A 13,262-nucleotide genomic window follows, 5' to 3' on the forward strand; every position below is an offset into this window, starting at 1 on the left:
GCTTTTGGTTTTGGTGAGCTTTTTAAAAATTCTGATGCTAGGCTATACTTCAGACCAATTGAATGATAATCTCTGGGGCTAGGACACAGGCATTCTTATTTTTAAAGCCCCTGTGTGATTCCAGTAGGCAACCACAGTTGATGATCAGTGATGTAAAGGTAAAATCATTAAGATTAGTCTTTGCAGAGCATAACTACTATGAATGAAGAGAACAGTAGTAGGATCTTGCTTTTCAATCCAATCTGACAGCATTTGTCTTGTTCTTGGAATGTTTAGACCATTTATATGTAATGTGACTTTGATATGGTTGGGTTTATGTCTACCATTTTTCTATTTGTTTTCTTTTATTCCCATATGTTCTTTGTTCTCTTTTTCCCTCTTCTACTACCTTTTCAGCCGGTCAGCCCGGCCTGGGTAGTGGCGTTCAAAGTTTTGGTGGTAATAATAACCTTCTTTAATTTTAGGAGTATTGAAGGGAAACTTTTCTGATGCAGTTGCCATCATTGTATCATCAACCTGATGTTCAACATAGTCCTGTAAAATCCTAAACCAGGAATTCTTCCTTGAGGTTATTCTATCACTAAAGGCTTCTTTCGGTCGCCAGAGAATCTCTTTAGGTATCAGGTTAGAGTCCTCAAATGTCTCTCTCAGGAGATGTTTTTCTATTCCATGTTTTGGAATCCTCATTTCTGGTGGCAGAGACAAATAATAGGAAGAAAATTGATGATCCAGGAATGGGACTCTCAGTTCAAGGCCATGGGCAGCAGTAGTGTGATCAGCACATAGAATGTCAAATAAATAGAGTTCCTTCAGGAGCCTCTCACTTTCCTCTTCAGCTTTTTCAGCAGAAGGAACCTGGTGAAAATATGTATAGCCCTGTGTAAGTTCATCTGAACCTGCTCCAGAGAAGATCACCACACTATCTGTGTTCCTCCGATATACTTGGAAATTAAATACATACCTACTGAAGCACCAACTGTTGTAATCTCATAAGTTTCCAAGGAAAATATGACTTCACCCAGGGCCTGAATTCCCCTCTCAGAATTAAAGAAGACCTCATGATGTTCACTCCCAAAGTGATTTGCTACTTTCAGCCGATAAATCAGGGCTGTCTTCAATGCTGATCGCAAATGTCTGGAGAGGGTACTGAACCTGGGCCTCTTTTAGCTACTTAAACAGGGTGGCAGCAACCAGGCTGGATCGAACATGCAATCAAGATGCATTGATAATTACTGGCAATTAGAATGCGAAAGTTGGAAACAAAGAAGAAGGATCAGTAGTTGGAAAATATGGCCTTGGCGATAGAAACAATGCCGGAGATTGAATGATAGAATTTTGCAAGACCAACAACTTCTTCATTGCAAATACCTTCTTTCACCAACATAAACAGTGACTATACACCTGAACCTTGCCAGATGGAACACACAGGAATCAAATTGAGTAGAAACAGACGATGGAAAAGCTCAATATCATCAGTCAGAACAAGGTCAGGGGCCGACTGTGGAACAGACCATCAACTGCTCATATGTAAGTTCAAGCTGAAACTGAAGAAAATCAGAATGTCCACGAGAGCCAAAGTATGACCTTGAGTACATCCCACCTGAATTTAGAGACCATCTGAAGAACAGATTTCACACATTGAACACTAGTGACTGAGGACCAGACAAGTTAAGGAATGACATCAAGAACATCATACATGAAGAAAGCAAGAGGTCATTGAAAAGACAAGAAAGAGAAAAAAGACCAAGATGGATGTCAGAGGAGTCTCTGAAACTTGCTCTCGAACGTCGAGCAGCTAAAGCAAAAGGAAGAATTGATGAAGTAAAAGAACTGAGCAGAAGACTTCAAAGGGTGTCTCGAGAAGACAAAGTAAAGTATTGTAATGACATATGCAAAGAGCCAGAGATGGAAAACCAAAGGGGAAGAATACGCTCAGCATTTCTCAAGCTGAAAAAACTGAAGAAAAAATTCAAGCCTCAAGTTGCAATAGTGAAGGATTCTATGGGAAAATATTAAAGGACGCAGGAAGCATCAAAAGAAGATGGAAGGAATACACAGAGTCATTATACCAAAAAGAATTAGTCGATGTTCAGCCATTTCAAGAGGTGGCATATGATCAGGAACTGACGTTACTGAAGGAAGAAGTCCAAGCTGCTCTGAAGGCGTTGGCGAAAAACAAGGCTCCAGGAACTGATGGGCTATCAATTGAGATGTTTCAACAAAGGGATGCAGTGCTGAAGGTGCTCACTCGTCTATGCCAAGAAATATGGAAGACAGCTTCCTGGCCAACTGACTGGAAGAGATGCATATTTATGCCTATTCCCAAGAAAGGTGACCCAACTGATTGTGGAAATTATAGAACAATATCATTAATATCACACGGAAGCAAAATTTTGCTGAAGATCATTCAAAAGCAGCTGCAGCAGGGTATCAACAGGGAACTGCCAGAAATTCAGGCTGGTTTCAGAAGAGGATGTGGAACCAGAGATATCATGGCTGATGTCAGATGGATCCTGGCTAAAAGCGGAGAATACCAGAAGGATGTTTACCTGTGTTTTATTGACTATGCAAAGGCATTCAACTGTGTGGATCATAACAAATTATGGATAACATTGCGAAGAATGGGAACTCCAGAACACTTAATTGTGCTCATGAGGAACCTTTACATAGATCAAAAGGCAGTTGTTCAGACAGAACAAGGGGATACTGATTGGTTTAAAGTCAGGAAAGGTGTGCGTCAGGGTTGTATTCTTTCACCATACCTATTTAATCTGTATGCTGAACAAATAATACAAGAAGCTGGACTAAATGAAGAAGAACGGGGCATCAGGATTGGAGGAAGACTCATTAACAACCTGTGTTATGCAGAGGACACAACCTTGCTTGCTGAAAGTGAAGAGGACTTGAAGCACTTACTAATGAAGATCAAAGACCACAGCCTTCAGTATGGACTATACCACAACATAAAGAAAACAAAAATCCACACAACTGGATCAATGATTAACATCATGATAAATGGAGAAAAGATTGAAGTTGTCAAGGGTTTCATTTTACTTGGATCCACAATCAACAGCCATGGAAGCAGCAGTCAAGAAATCAAAAGACGCATTGCATTGGGTAAATCTGCTGCAAAGGACCTCTTCAAAGTGTTGAGCAAAGATGTCACCCTGAAGACTAAGGTGCGCCTGCCCCAAGCCGTGGTATTTTTCAATTGCATCATATGCATATGAAAACTGGACAATGAATAAGGAAGACTGAAGAATTGAAACCTTTGAATTGTGGTGTTGGCGAAGAATATTGAATATACCATGGACTGCCAAAAGAATGAACAAATCTGTCTTAGAAGAAGTACAACCAGAATGCTCCTTAGAAGCAAGGATGGCGAAACTGCATCTTACATACTTTGGACATGTTGTCAGGAGGGATCCGTCCCTGGAGAAGGACATCATGCTTGGCAGAGTACAGGGTCAGTGGAAAAGAAGAAGACCTTCAACAAGGTGGACTGACACAGTGGCTGCAACAATGAGCTCAAGCATAACAAGGATTGTAAGGATGGCTCAGGACCGGGCAGTGTTTTGGTCTGTTGTGGTTAGGGTCACTATGAGCGGGAACCAACTGGATAGCACCTAACAACAACAACAACTACCGTTTCTTAATTAACTAGGCATTTTTAGTATTTTATTTTGTCTCCACTTCTGGCTTATTGTTAATATCTCATTTATTTATGCATTTATATATTTATGCAGGTGTTTTTGTTGTTGTTGTTGTTATTGCTCTAAGGTTAGTAGCTTACCACAGTTTTCCTTTAAATAATAATATAAAATATCCCACTGCCATACAGTCAATTCTAACTCATAGAGACCCTACAGAACAGAGTAGAAACTGTGCCATAGGGCTTCCAAGGAGCGGCTGGTGAATTTGAATAGCTGACCTTTTGGTTAAGAGCCAGTGCTTAACCATTGCATCTATATACCACTTAATATATGGTGTAAGGCTCTTACAACATTTTACTTCAATTTACTTCTACATATGTTATAAACCTCACTGTATTGGTTTCCTAGAGCTGCTGTGACAAATTACCTCAAACTTGTTGGATTAAAGCAACAGAAATTTATCCTCTCACTGTTCTAGAGGCTAGAAGTCTAAAGTCAAGGTGTTCAAAGAGTTGGTTCTTTCTGGAGGCTCTGAGGGAGAATCTGTTCCATGTCTCTCTCCTAGCTACCAGAAGATGCTGACAATCCTTGGCATGCCTTCGCTTGTAGACTCAATCACTCCATTTTTGTCCCCGTCTTCACATGGAATTCTCTGTGTCTGTGGTTCTGCTTTCTCTTCTTATTTATTTATTAAATAATTTTTATTGTGCTTTAAGTGAAAGTTTACAAATCAAGTCAATCTGTCACATATAAGCTAACATACACCTTACTCCATACTCCCACTTACTCTCCCCCTAGTGAGTCAGCCCGCTTCCTCCTTCCAGTCTCTCCTTTCATGACCGTTTTGCCAGTTTCTAACCCTCTCTACCCTCCTATCTCCCCTCCAGACAGGAGATGCCAACACAGTCTCAAGCGTCCACCTGATACAAGTAGCTCACTCTTCGTCAGCATCTCTCTCCAACCCTCCAGTCCCTTCCATGTCTGATGAGTTGTCTTCGGGAATGGTTCCTGTCCTGGGCCAACAGAAGGTTTGGAGACCATGATTGCCAAGATTCTTCTAGTCTCAGTCAGACCATTAAGTCTGGTCTTTTTATGAGAATTTGGGGTCTGCATCCCACTGATCTCCTGCTCCCTCAGGGGTTCTCTGTTGTGCTCCCTGTCAGGGCAGTCGTCAGTTGTGGCCGGGTACCATCTAGTTCTTCTGATCTCAAGATGATGTAAGTCTCTGGTTCATGTGGCCGTTTCTGTCTCGGGCTCATAGTTATCGTGTGACCTTGGTGTTCTTCATTTTCCTTTGATCCAGGTGGGTTGAGACTAATTGATGTATCTTAGATGACTGCTTGCTAGCATTTAAGACCCCAGACGCCACTCTTCAAAGTGGGATGCAGAATGTTTTCATAATAGAATTATTTTGCCAATTGACTTAGAACCTTAGGCCATAGTCCCCAAACCCCTGCCCTTGCTCCGCTGAACTTCAAAGCATTCAGTTTATCCTGGGAACTTCTTTGCTTTTGGTCCAGTCCAGTTGAGCTGACCTTCCATGTATTGAGTATTGTCCTTCCCTTCCCCTAAAGTAGTTCTTATCTACTATCTAATCATTAAATAACCCTCTTCCACCCTCCCTCCCTCCCCCCTCGTAACCACAAAAGAATGTGTTCTTCTCAGTTTATACTATTTCTCAAGATCTTATAATAGTGGTCTTATACAATATTTGTCCTTTTGCCTCTGACTAATTTCACTCAGCATAATGCCTTCCAGGTTCCTCCATGCTATGAAATGTTTCACAGATTTGTCACTGTTCTTTATCAATGTGTAGTATTCCATTGTGTGAATATACCATAATTTACTTAACCATTGTTGTACCAGTACCAGGCTGTTGTACCAGTTGTTGTACCAGTACCAGGCTGTGTTGACTACTGTGGCTGTATAATGTGTTCTAAAATCAGGTAGAGTGAGGCCTCCCACTTTCTTCTTCTTTTTCAGTAATGCTTTACTTATCCGGGGCTTCTTTCCCTTCCATATGAAGTTGGTGATTTGTTTCTCCATCACATTAAAAAATGTCATTAGAATTTGGATCGGAAGTGCTTTGTATGTATAGATGGCTTTTGGTAGAATAAACATTTTTACTATGTTAAGTCTTCCTATCCATGAGCAAGCTATGTTTTTCCACTTAAGTAGGTCCTTTTTAGTTTCTTGCACTAGTACTTTGTAGTGTTCTTTGTACAGGTCTTTCACATCTTTGGTAAGATTTATTCCTAAGTATTTTATCTTCTTGGGGGCTACTGTGAATGGTATTGATTTGGTGATTTCCTCTTCGATGTTCTTTTTGTTGATGTAGAGGAATCCAAGTGATTTTTGTATGTTTATCTTATAACCTGAGACTCTGCCAAACTCTTCTATTAGTTTCAGTAGTTTTCTGGAGGATTCCTTAGGGTTTTCTGTGTATAAGATCATGTCATCTGCAGATAGAGATAATTTTACTTCCTCCTTGCCAATCCGGGTGCCCTTTATTTCTTTGTCTAGCCTAATTGCTCTGGCTAGGACCTCTAGCACAATGTTGAATAAGAGTGGTGATAAAGGGCATCCTTGTCTGGTTCCCGTTCTCAAGGGAAATGCTTTCAGGCTCTCTCCATTTAGAGTGATGTTGACTGTTGGCTTTGTATAGATGCCCTTTATTATGTTGAGGAATTTTCCTTCAATTCCTATTTTGCTGAGAGTTTTTATCATGAATGGGTGTTGGACTTTGTCAAATGCCTTTTCTGCATCAATTGATAAGATCATGTGGTTTTTGTCTTTTGTTTTATTTATATGGTGAATTACATTAATGGTTTTTCTAATATTAAACCAACCTTGCGTACCTGGTATAAATCCCACTTGGTCGTGGTGGATTATTTTTTTGATATGTTGTTGAATTCTATTGGCTAGAATTTTGCTGAGGATTTTTGCATCTATGTTCATGAGGGTTATAGGTCTGTAATTTCCTTTTTTTGTGATGTCTTTACCTTTTACCTGGTTTTGGTGTCAGGGATATGGTGGCTTCATAGAATGACTTAGGTAGTATTCCATCATTTTCTATGCTTTGAAATACCTTTAGTAGTAGTGGTGTTAACTCTTCTCTGAAAGTTTGGTAGAACTCTGCAGTAAAGCCATCCGGGCCAGGGTTTTTTTTTTGTTGAGAGTTTTTTGATTACCTTTTTAATCTCTTTTTTTGTTATGGGTCTGTTTAGTTGTTCTACTTCTGATTGTGTTAGTTTAGGTACGTAGTGTTTTTCTAGGAATTTATCCATTTCTTCTAGGTTTGCAAATTTGTTAGAGTACAATTTTTCATAATAATCTGATATGATTCTTATAATTTCAGTTGGGTCTGTTGTGATATGGCCTATCTCGTTTCTTATCCAGGTTATTTGTTTCCTTTCCAGCATTTCTTATTCAGTCTGGCCAATGGTTTATCAATTTTGTTAATTTTTCCAAAGAACCAGCTTTTGGCTTTGTTAATTCTTTCAATTGTTTTTCTGTTCTCTAATTCCTTTAGTTCAGCTCTAATTTTTATTATTTGTTTTCTTCTGGTGCCTGATGGATTCTTTTGTTGCTCGCTTTCTATTTGTTCAAGTTGTAGGGACAGTTCTCTGATTTTGGCTCTTTCTTCTTTATGTATGTGTGCACTTACCGATATAAATTGACCTCTGAGCACTGCTTTTGCTGTGTCCCAGAGGTTTTGATAGGAAGTGTTTTCATTCTCATTGCATTCTATGAATTTCTTTATTCCCTCCTTAATGTCTTCTATAACCCAGTCTTTTTTCAGCAGGGTATTGTTCAGTTTCCAAGTATTTGATTTCTTTTCCCTAATTTTTCTGTTATTGATTTCCACTTTTATGGCCTTATGGTCTGATAAGATGCTTTGTAATATTTCGATGTTTTGGATTCTGCAAAGGTTTGTTTATGACCTAATATGGTGTCTATTCTAGAGAATGTTCCATGTGCGCTAGAAAAAAAAAGTATACTTTGAAGCTGTTGCGTGGAGAGTTCTGTATAAGTCAATGAGGTCAAGTTGGTTGATTGTAGCAATTAGGCCTTCCATGTCTCTAACTGTCCTTCTTACTGGAAGTCCTGTCCTTCTCCGAAAGTGATGTGTTGAAGTCTCCAACTATAATTGTGGAGGTGTCTATCTCACTTTTCAGTTCTGTTAAAGTTTGTTTTATGTATCTTGCAGCCCTGTCATTTGGTGAATAAATATTTAATATGGTTATACCTTCCTGGTCAATTGTCCCTTTAATCATTATGTAGTGTCCTTCTTTATCCTTTGTGGTGGATTTAACTTTGAAGTCTATTTTGTCAGAAATTAATATTGCTACTCCTGCTCCTTTTTGCTTATCGTTTGTTTCCATTCTTGAGTTTTAGTTTGTTTGTGTCTCTAAGTCTAAGGTGTGTCTCTTGTAGGCAGCATATAGACGGATCGTGTTTCTTTATCCAGTCCGAGACTCTCTGTCTCTTTATTGGTGCACTTAGTCCATTTACATTCAGCGTAATTATAGATAAGTATGTGTTTAGTGCTGTCATTTTGATGCCTTTTTGTGTGTGTTGTTGACAATTTCATTTCTCCACTTACTTTTTTGTGCTGAGATATTTTTCTTTGTAAATTGTGTGTTCCTCATTTTCATAGTAGTTGAATTTGTGTTTGCTGAGTCGTTATGTTTTTCTTGGGTTTTATTTTGAGTTATGGAATTGTTAGACCTCTTTGTGGTTACCTTAATATTTACCCCTATTTTCCTAAGTAAAAACCTAACTTGTATTGTCCTATATAGCCTTGTTTTCCTCTCCATTTGGTAGTTCTATGCCTCTTGTAATTAGTCCCTCTTTTTATTATTCTGATCTTTTACATATTAACTTCAATTATTCCCTGTTTTGAGCATTTTTTCTTTTTAAAAATTAATCTTAATTTGTTGTGATTTCCCTATTTGAGTTGATATCAGGATGTTGTGTTCTGTGACCTTGTGTTGTGTTGGTATCTGATATTATTGATTTTCTGACCAAACAATTTCCTTTAGTATTTGTTGTAGCTTTGGTTTGGTTTTTGCAAATTCTCTAAGCTTGTGTTTATCTGTAAATGTCTTAATTTTGCCTTCATATTTCAGAGAGAGTTTTGCTGGATATATGATCCTTGGCTGGCAGTTTTTCTCCTTCAGTGCTCTATATATGTCATCCCATTGCCTTCTTGACTGCATGGTTTCTGCTGAGTAGTCTGAACTTATTGATTCTCCTTTGTAGGAGACCTTTCTTTTCTCCCTGGCTGATTTTAAAATTTTCTCTTTATCTTTGGTTTTGGCAAGTTTGATGATAATATGTCTTGGTGATTTTATTTTTGGATCAGTCTTATATGGGGTTCGATGAGCATCTCAGATAGATATCTTTTCATTTTTCATGATATCAGGGAAATTTTCTGCCAACAGATCTTCCACTATTCTCTCTGTATTTTCTGTTATCCCTCCCTGTTCTGGAACTCCAATCACACGCAAGTTATTCTTCTTGATAGAGTCCCACATGATTCTTAGGGTTTCTTCATTTTTTTTAATTCTTTTATCTGATTTTTTTTCCAGCTATATTGGTGTCAATTGCTTTATCCTCTAGCTCCACCACTCTGCATTTCAAAATTGTTCGATTCTGCTCCTCTGACTTCTTACGGAGTTGTCTAATTCTGTAATTTTACTATTAATCTTTTAGATTTCTGAATGCTGACTCTCTATGGATTCTTGCAGCTTGTTAATTTTTCCACTATGTTCTTGAATAATGTTTTTGATTTCTTCAACTGCTTTATCAGTGTGTTCCTTGGCTTTTTCTGTAGATTGTCTTATTTCATTTCTGAGGTCATCCCTGATGTCTTGAAGCATTCTGTAAATTAGTTTTTTATATTCTGCATCTGGCCATTCCAGGATTGTATCTTCATTTGGGAGAGATTTTGATTCTTTAATTTGGGGAGTTGTAGAAGCAATCATGTTCTGCTTCTTTATGTGGTTTGATATCGACTGCTGTCTCCGAGCCATTTATAAGATATTGTAATGATTTATTTTATAATTGCTCACTGAGTCCTATTTTGTTTTGTTTTCTTTCATTCTATGTAGATGGGCTACTAGATTGTGCTATCTTGATTGTTGTAGGCCTTGAATCACTTATGTCCTATTATCAGCTGGTTTGGGCTATTACCAGGTATATAAGCCTAAGAGTCCATTCACTATTCTTGAGTAGAATCTGATTTTGGGTCACCAAGTGTGTGGTGCAGACTGTCACCTATCCATCTGGAGGAGTAGTGGTGATAGTTGTGTGCACCAGATTCTAGTAGCAGCAGGGGGTCACACTCCGGGCGGGGGCAGGATGCTGACAGGCTTCCCCCAAGTGCCAGTGAGGTAGGTGTGTCTCTTTTCCTAAAGCACTTTGGTGGGTGGGCTTTGCAGCTGTACCTTAGGCACCCAATGCATGTACCTCTACAGATTGGTAGGTGTCACCATCATCAGACCCCTATTGCAGGGGGCTAGGTGGTCTGGGGGGAGCTTCAGCCTGACTTCAGTTCCCCATTGTGGGTCAGCGAGGGCTTTTTTTTATTACGCAGAGATATCAGACCTGGGAAACTTGTCTTTCCAGTAATCCGCTAAAACAATTACAATCAGATCCCTATCAGAATTGACTTTGCATTATAATAGCCACCTTGTTTCCTGTAGGGATGAAAGCCCAAGACTGTGGATCTCATATGCTTGGCTGGAGCTGGTTCTGTATTTTTAGTCCAATTTCGGGAAGTCAGGGAAGGATTTTTGGTCCCTGGGTTTTTTGTAGCTGCTTCTCTCAGGCCAGGAGAATGGGTTAGGAAAAGACAAAAAAAAAAAAAAAAAAAATGCAGAAGACTTCACTCTCTGGCTCAGGAAATTCCAATGTTAATGAAGCCGCCTGGGAAGAGGAGGGGAGGGATCAGATAGATAGGAGAGAGTAGCACCCCGGAATATAGACAAAGTTACTTATCTTGCTTGGTGATGACTGTTTTATCTGAATTCCCGAGGGGTGTGTAGCCTGTGTGCATTGCCTGGGTCGAGATTGCCCCGGAGGGTCAGGCCCGCATCCTGTGCTTGTGCTGTCTCAGAAGTCGTGGTCAGTTCCTCCGCTCCCAGTCCAAAGCCCAGCGCCAAGCTTCTCCAGCTGGGACACCACACTCCAAGCTCCAAAACCAGTCACTGCCTCCCGGTGACTTCTCCTCCTGTCAGCCGCATTGCTGCGCTGCCTGCATGCCCTGGCTGGGCTTCCCCTGAGATCACTTCTGGGAGCTAGGGCTGCGTCCTGTGTTTGCACTGTCTCAGGATGCCGTGCTCAGCTCTCCTGCGCCCAGTCCAAATCCTGGTGCCGAGGTTTTCTGACTGGGACACTGGCTCCAGGCTCTGAAAACAGTCGTTGCTTCCCCGTGGTTGCTCCTTCTCTGTCTCTGTCACTCAGGTCAACTCTTTAGATCTGTGTTTGATGGTCAGGGTTCATAGATTGTCATGTAAGTGATCAATTCACTTGTTTTTCTGAGTCTTTGTTGCAAGAGGGATCCGAGGTAGCTTCTACCTAGTCAGCCATCTTGGCCCCACCTCCTTTCTCTTCTTATAAAGACAGCAATCATTGGGTTTAGGGTGCACACTAATCCAGTATGAGATCATCTTAATAGCATTTGCAAGGGTCCTATTTCCATGTTAGATCATATTCTGAGGTTCCAGGTAGATGTGAATTTTCAACCCACTACTCATATAATTTTTATTTTTGTTTAAATGCTCAGTTATCTCTTGGAGAAATTTAAGTATGAGAAAAATCTTTCATATTTATTCAAGTATTTACAATTTATGGTGTTCTTTATTTTCTGTGAAGATATAAGTTTCCATTTGGTATCATTTTCCTTCAGCCTAAAGAACTTTCTTTAACTTTTTTTTGTAATGTAAGTCAGCTGAAAATAAATTCTTTTGGCTTTAATTTGTCTGAAAAGCTTTTAACTTACTTTCATTTTTAAAGGTTGTTTTTCTGTGCGTGTAATTCTGGGCTCACAGTTATTTTCTCTTAGCACTTAAAAGATGTACATTCACTGTGTTTTCTCAAAAGGTCTGTAATTCCTATGTCCCTCTGTATGTAATATGACTTTTTTACACTACCTACTTTTAAGATTTTTCTTATTTTTTTCCTGGTGTTCAGCATTTTGATTAACATTTGTAGATTTTTGTGTGTGTGTGTGTTTCTTGTGCTGAGGGTATGTTCAACAGCTTGAATCCTTGAAATTATAATTTTAATCACATTTGGGATAATTTTGACCATTATTTATTCAAACATTTTTCTTTTTATTTTTTCTGAAGCTCCAATTGTATGCATGTTAAATTATATTGTCTCATAGGTCTCTGAGGCTTTGTTTTTTTTCTCAGTCTTCTTTCTGTGCTACATTTTGGATAGTTTTTATTTCTATCTCTTCAAATTAACTTATCTTTTCTTCTGCCATGTCTAACCTATAAAGTTTTTATTTCAGATATTACATTTTCCATCATTAGAAGTTTACTTTGGTTCTTTTTAAATCTACTTTTTTTCTGTCCTCATTGTGTTCATCATTTCCTTAGTTTGTTAATTCCATGATGTGTGTCATTTCTGCTTCTTTTTCTGTTTACTGATTCTTCTCTTCTTCTGATTTTTGGTCACATTTTCCCACTTCTTGGCATGTTCTATTAATTTTTTATTGAATATTGGGCACTGTGATGTTACATATTTGAGTATCTAATTCTGTTTTCTGACTTACAAAGTGTTGAGATTTTTTTAGGCAAGCAACTCAGTTACTTGCCCACCCATTCATCTCTTTCAGGCCTGCTTTTAAGATTTGTTATGGCAGGTGTGGAATATTCTTCACTTCAGGGATAATTCAGCCGTACTACTAAGGTGTGACCCTTATAGGTTCTCCTGTGAATATCACAGGTTATCACCAAGCAGTACTCTTCTGTATTTGAACTTCTCCCTACTTTATGTGGCTCCTGGGAATTTTTCATCTTAAAACTCTGCCTTGGGTAGTGTTGTAGAGTTTCACTATATGCATGTATGACCTAGTAATCACAAAGACTTAAATGCTGAATTCTGGTGCTTTTTTCGTGTTGCTCCCTCCTTTCTTGCCTGCAACCTTCAAACACTTCAGCCTCTCTGAATTCCAAATTCCATATCCTTAACTCAGTGAGGCCACTGGGCTCTATTTCATTCTCTTCTCCCAGCCCTAATAACCTGAAAATTGCTGCCAGGATGTCAGCTGTGTGATCACGTGGCTTACCTTGTTCGTTCCTCTCTCTGGGATCACAGTCTTGCACTATCTGCTATCCAATGTCTGACAACAGTTGTTTCATGTATTTTGTCTAGTTTCTAATTGTTTATGGTGGGAGGTCAAGTTAGAAATTTCTTAACTCCGTTGTAGACAGAAGTAGAAGTTCCCATTTGGGCCTTTAGTAGTGTCAATTAGGTGTTTTAGAGAGAGAAGGGAAAAGGTTCATGACTCGTTAAAGTTGCAAAGGAAAGCAATTTCAGAAAATATGAATTACTCCACTCATGTGCTGTACTTCTCCTTAAAGTAGTGCCGAA

The 13,262-nt window shown here is 39.1% G+C and overlaps 1 pseudogene; it reads right to left on the reverse strand.

The window, feature by feature from the left end:
• Nucleotides 1–384: 384 nt before the first annotated feature.
• LOC100661376 (asparagine synthetase [glutamine-hydrolyzing]-like) overlaps nt 385–13,262 on the reverse strand; it is a 75,354-nt pseudogene continuing 62,476 nt past the window's right edge.

This window comes from Loxodonta africana, chromosome 3 (assembly GCF_030014295.1).
Source record: "Loxodonta africana isolate mLoxAfr1 chromosome 3, mLoxAfr1.hap2, whole genome shotgun sequence".
Lineage (NCBI taxonomy): Eukaryota > Metazoa > Chordata > Mammalia > Proboscidea > Elephantidae > Loxodonta > Loxodonta africana.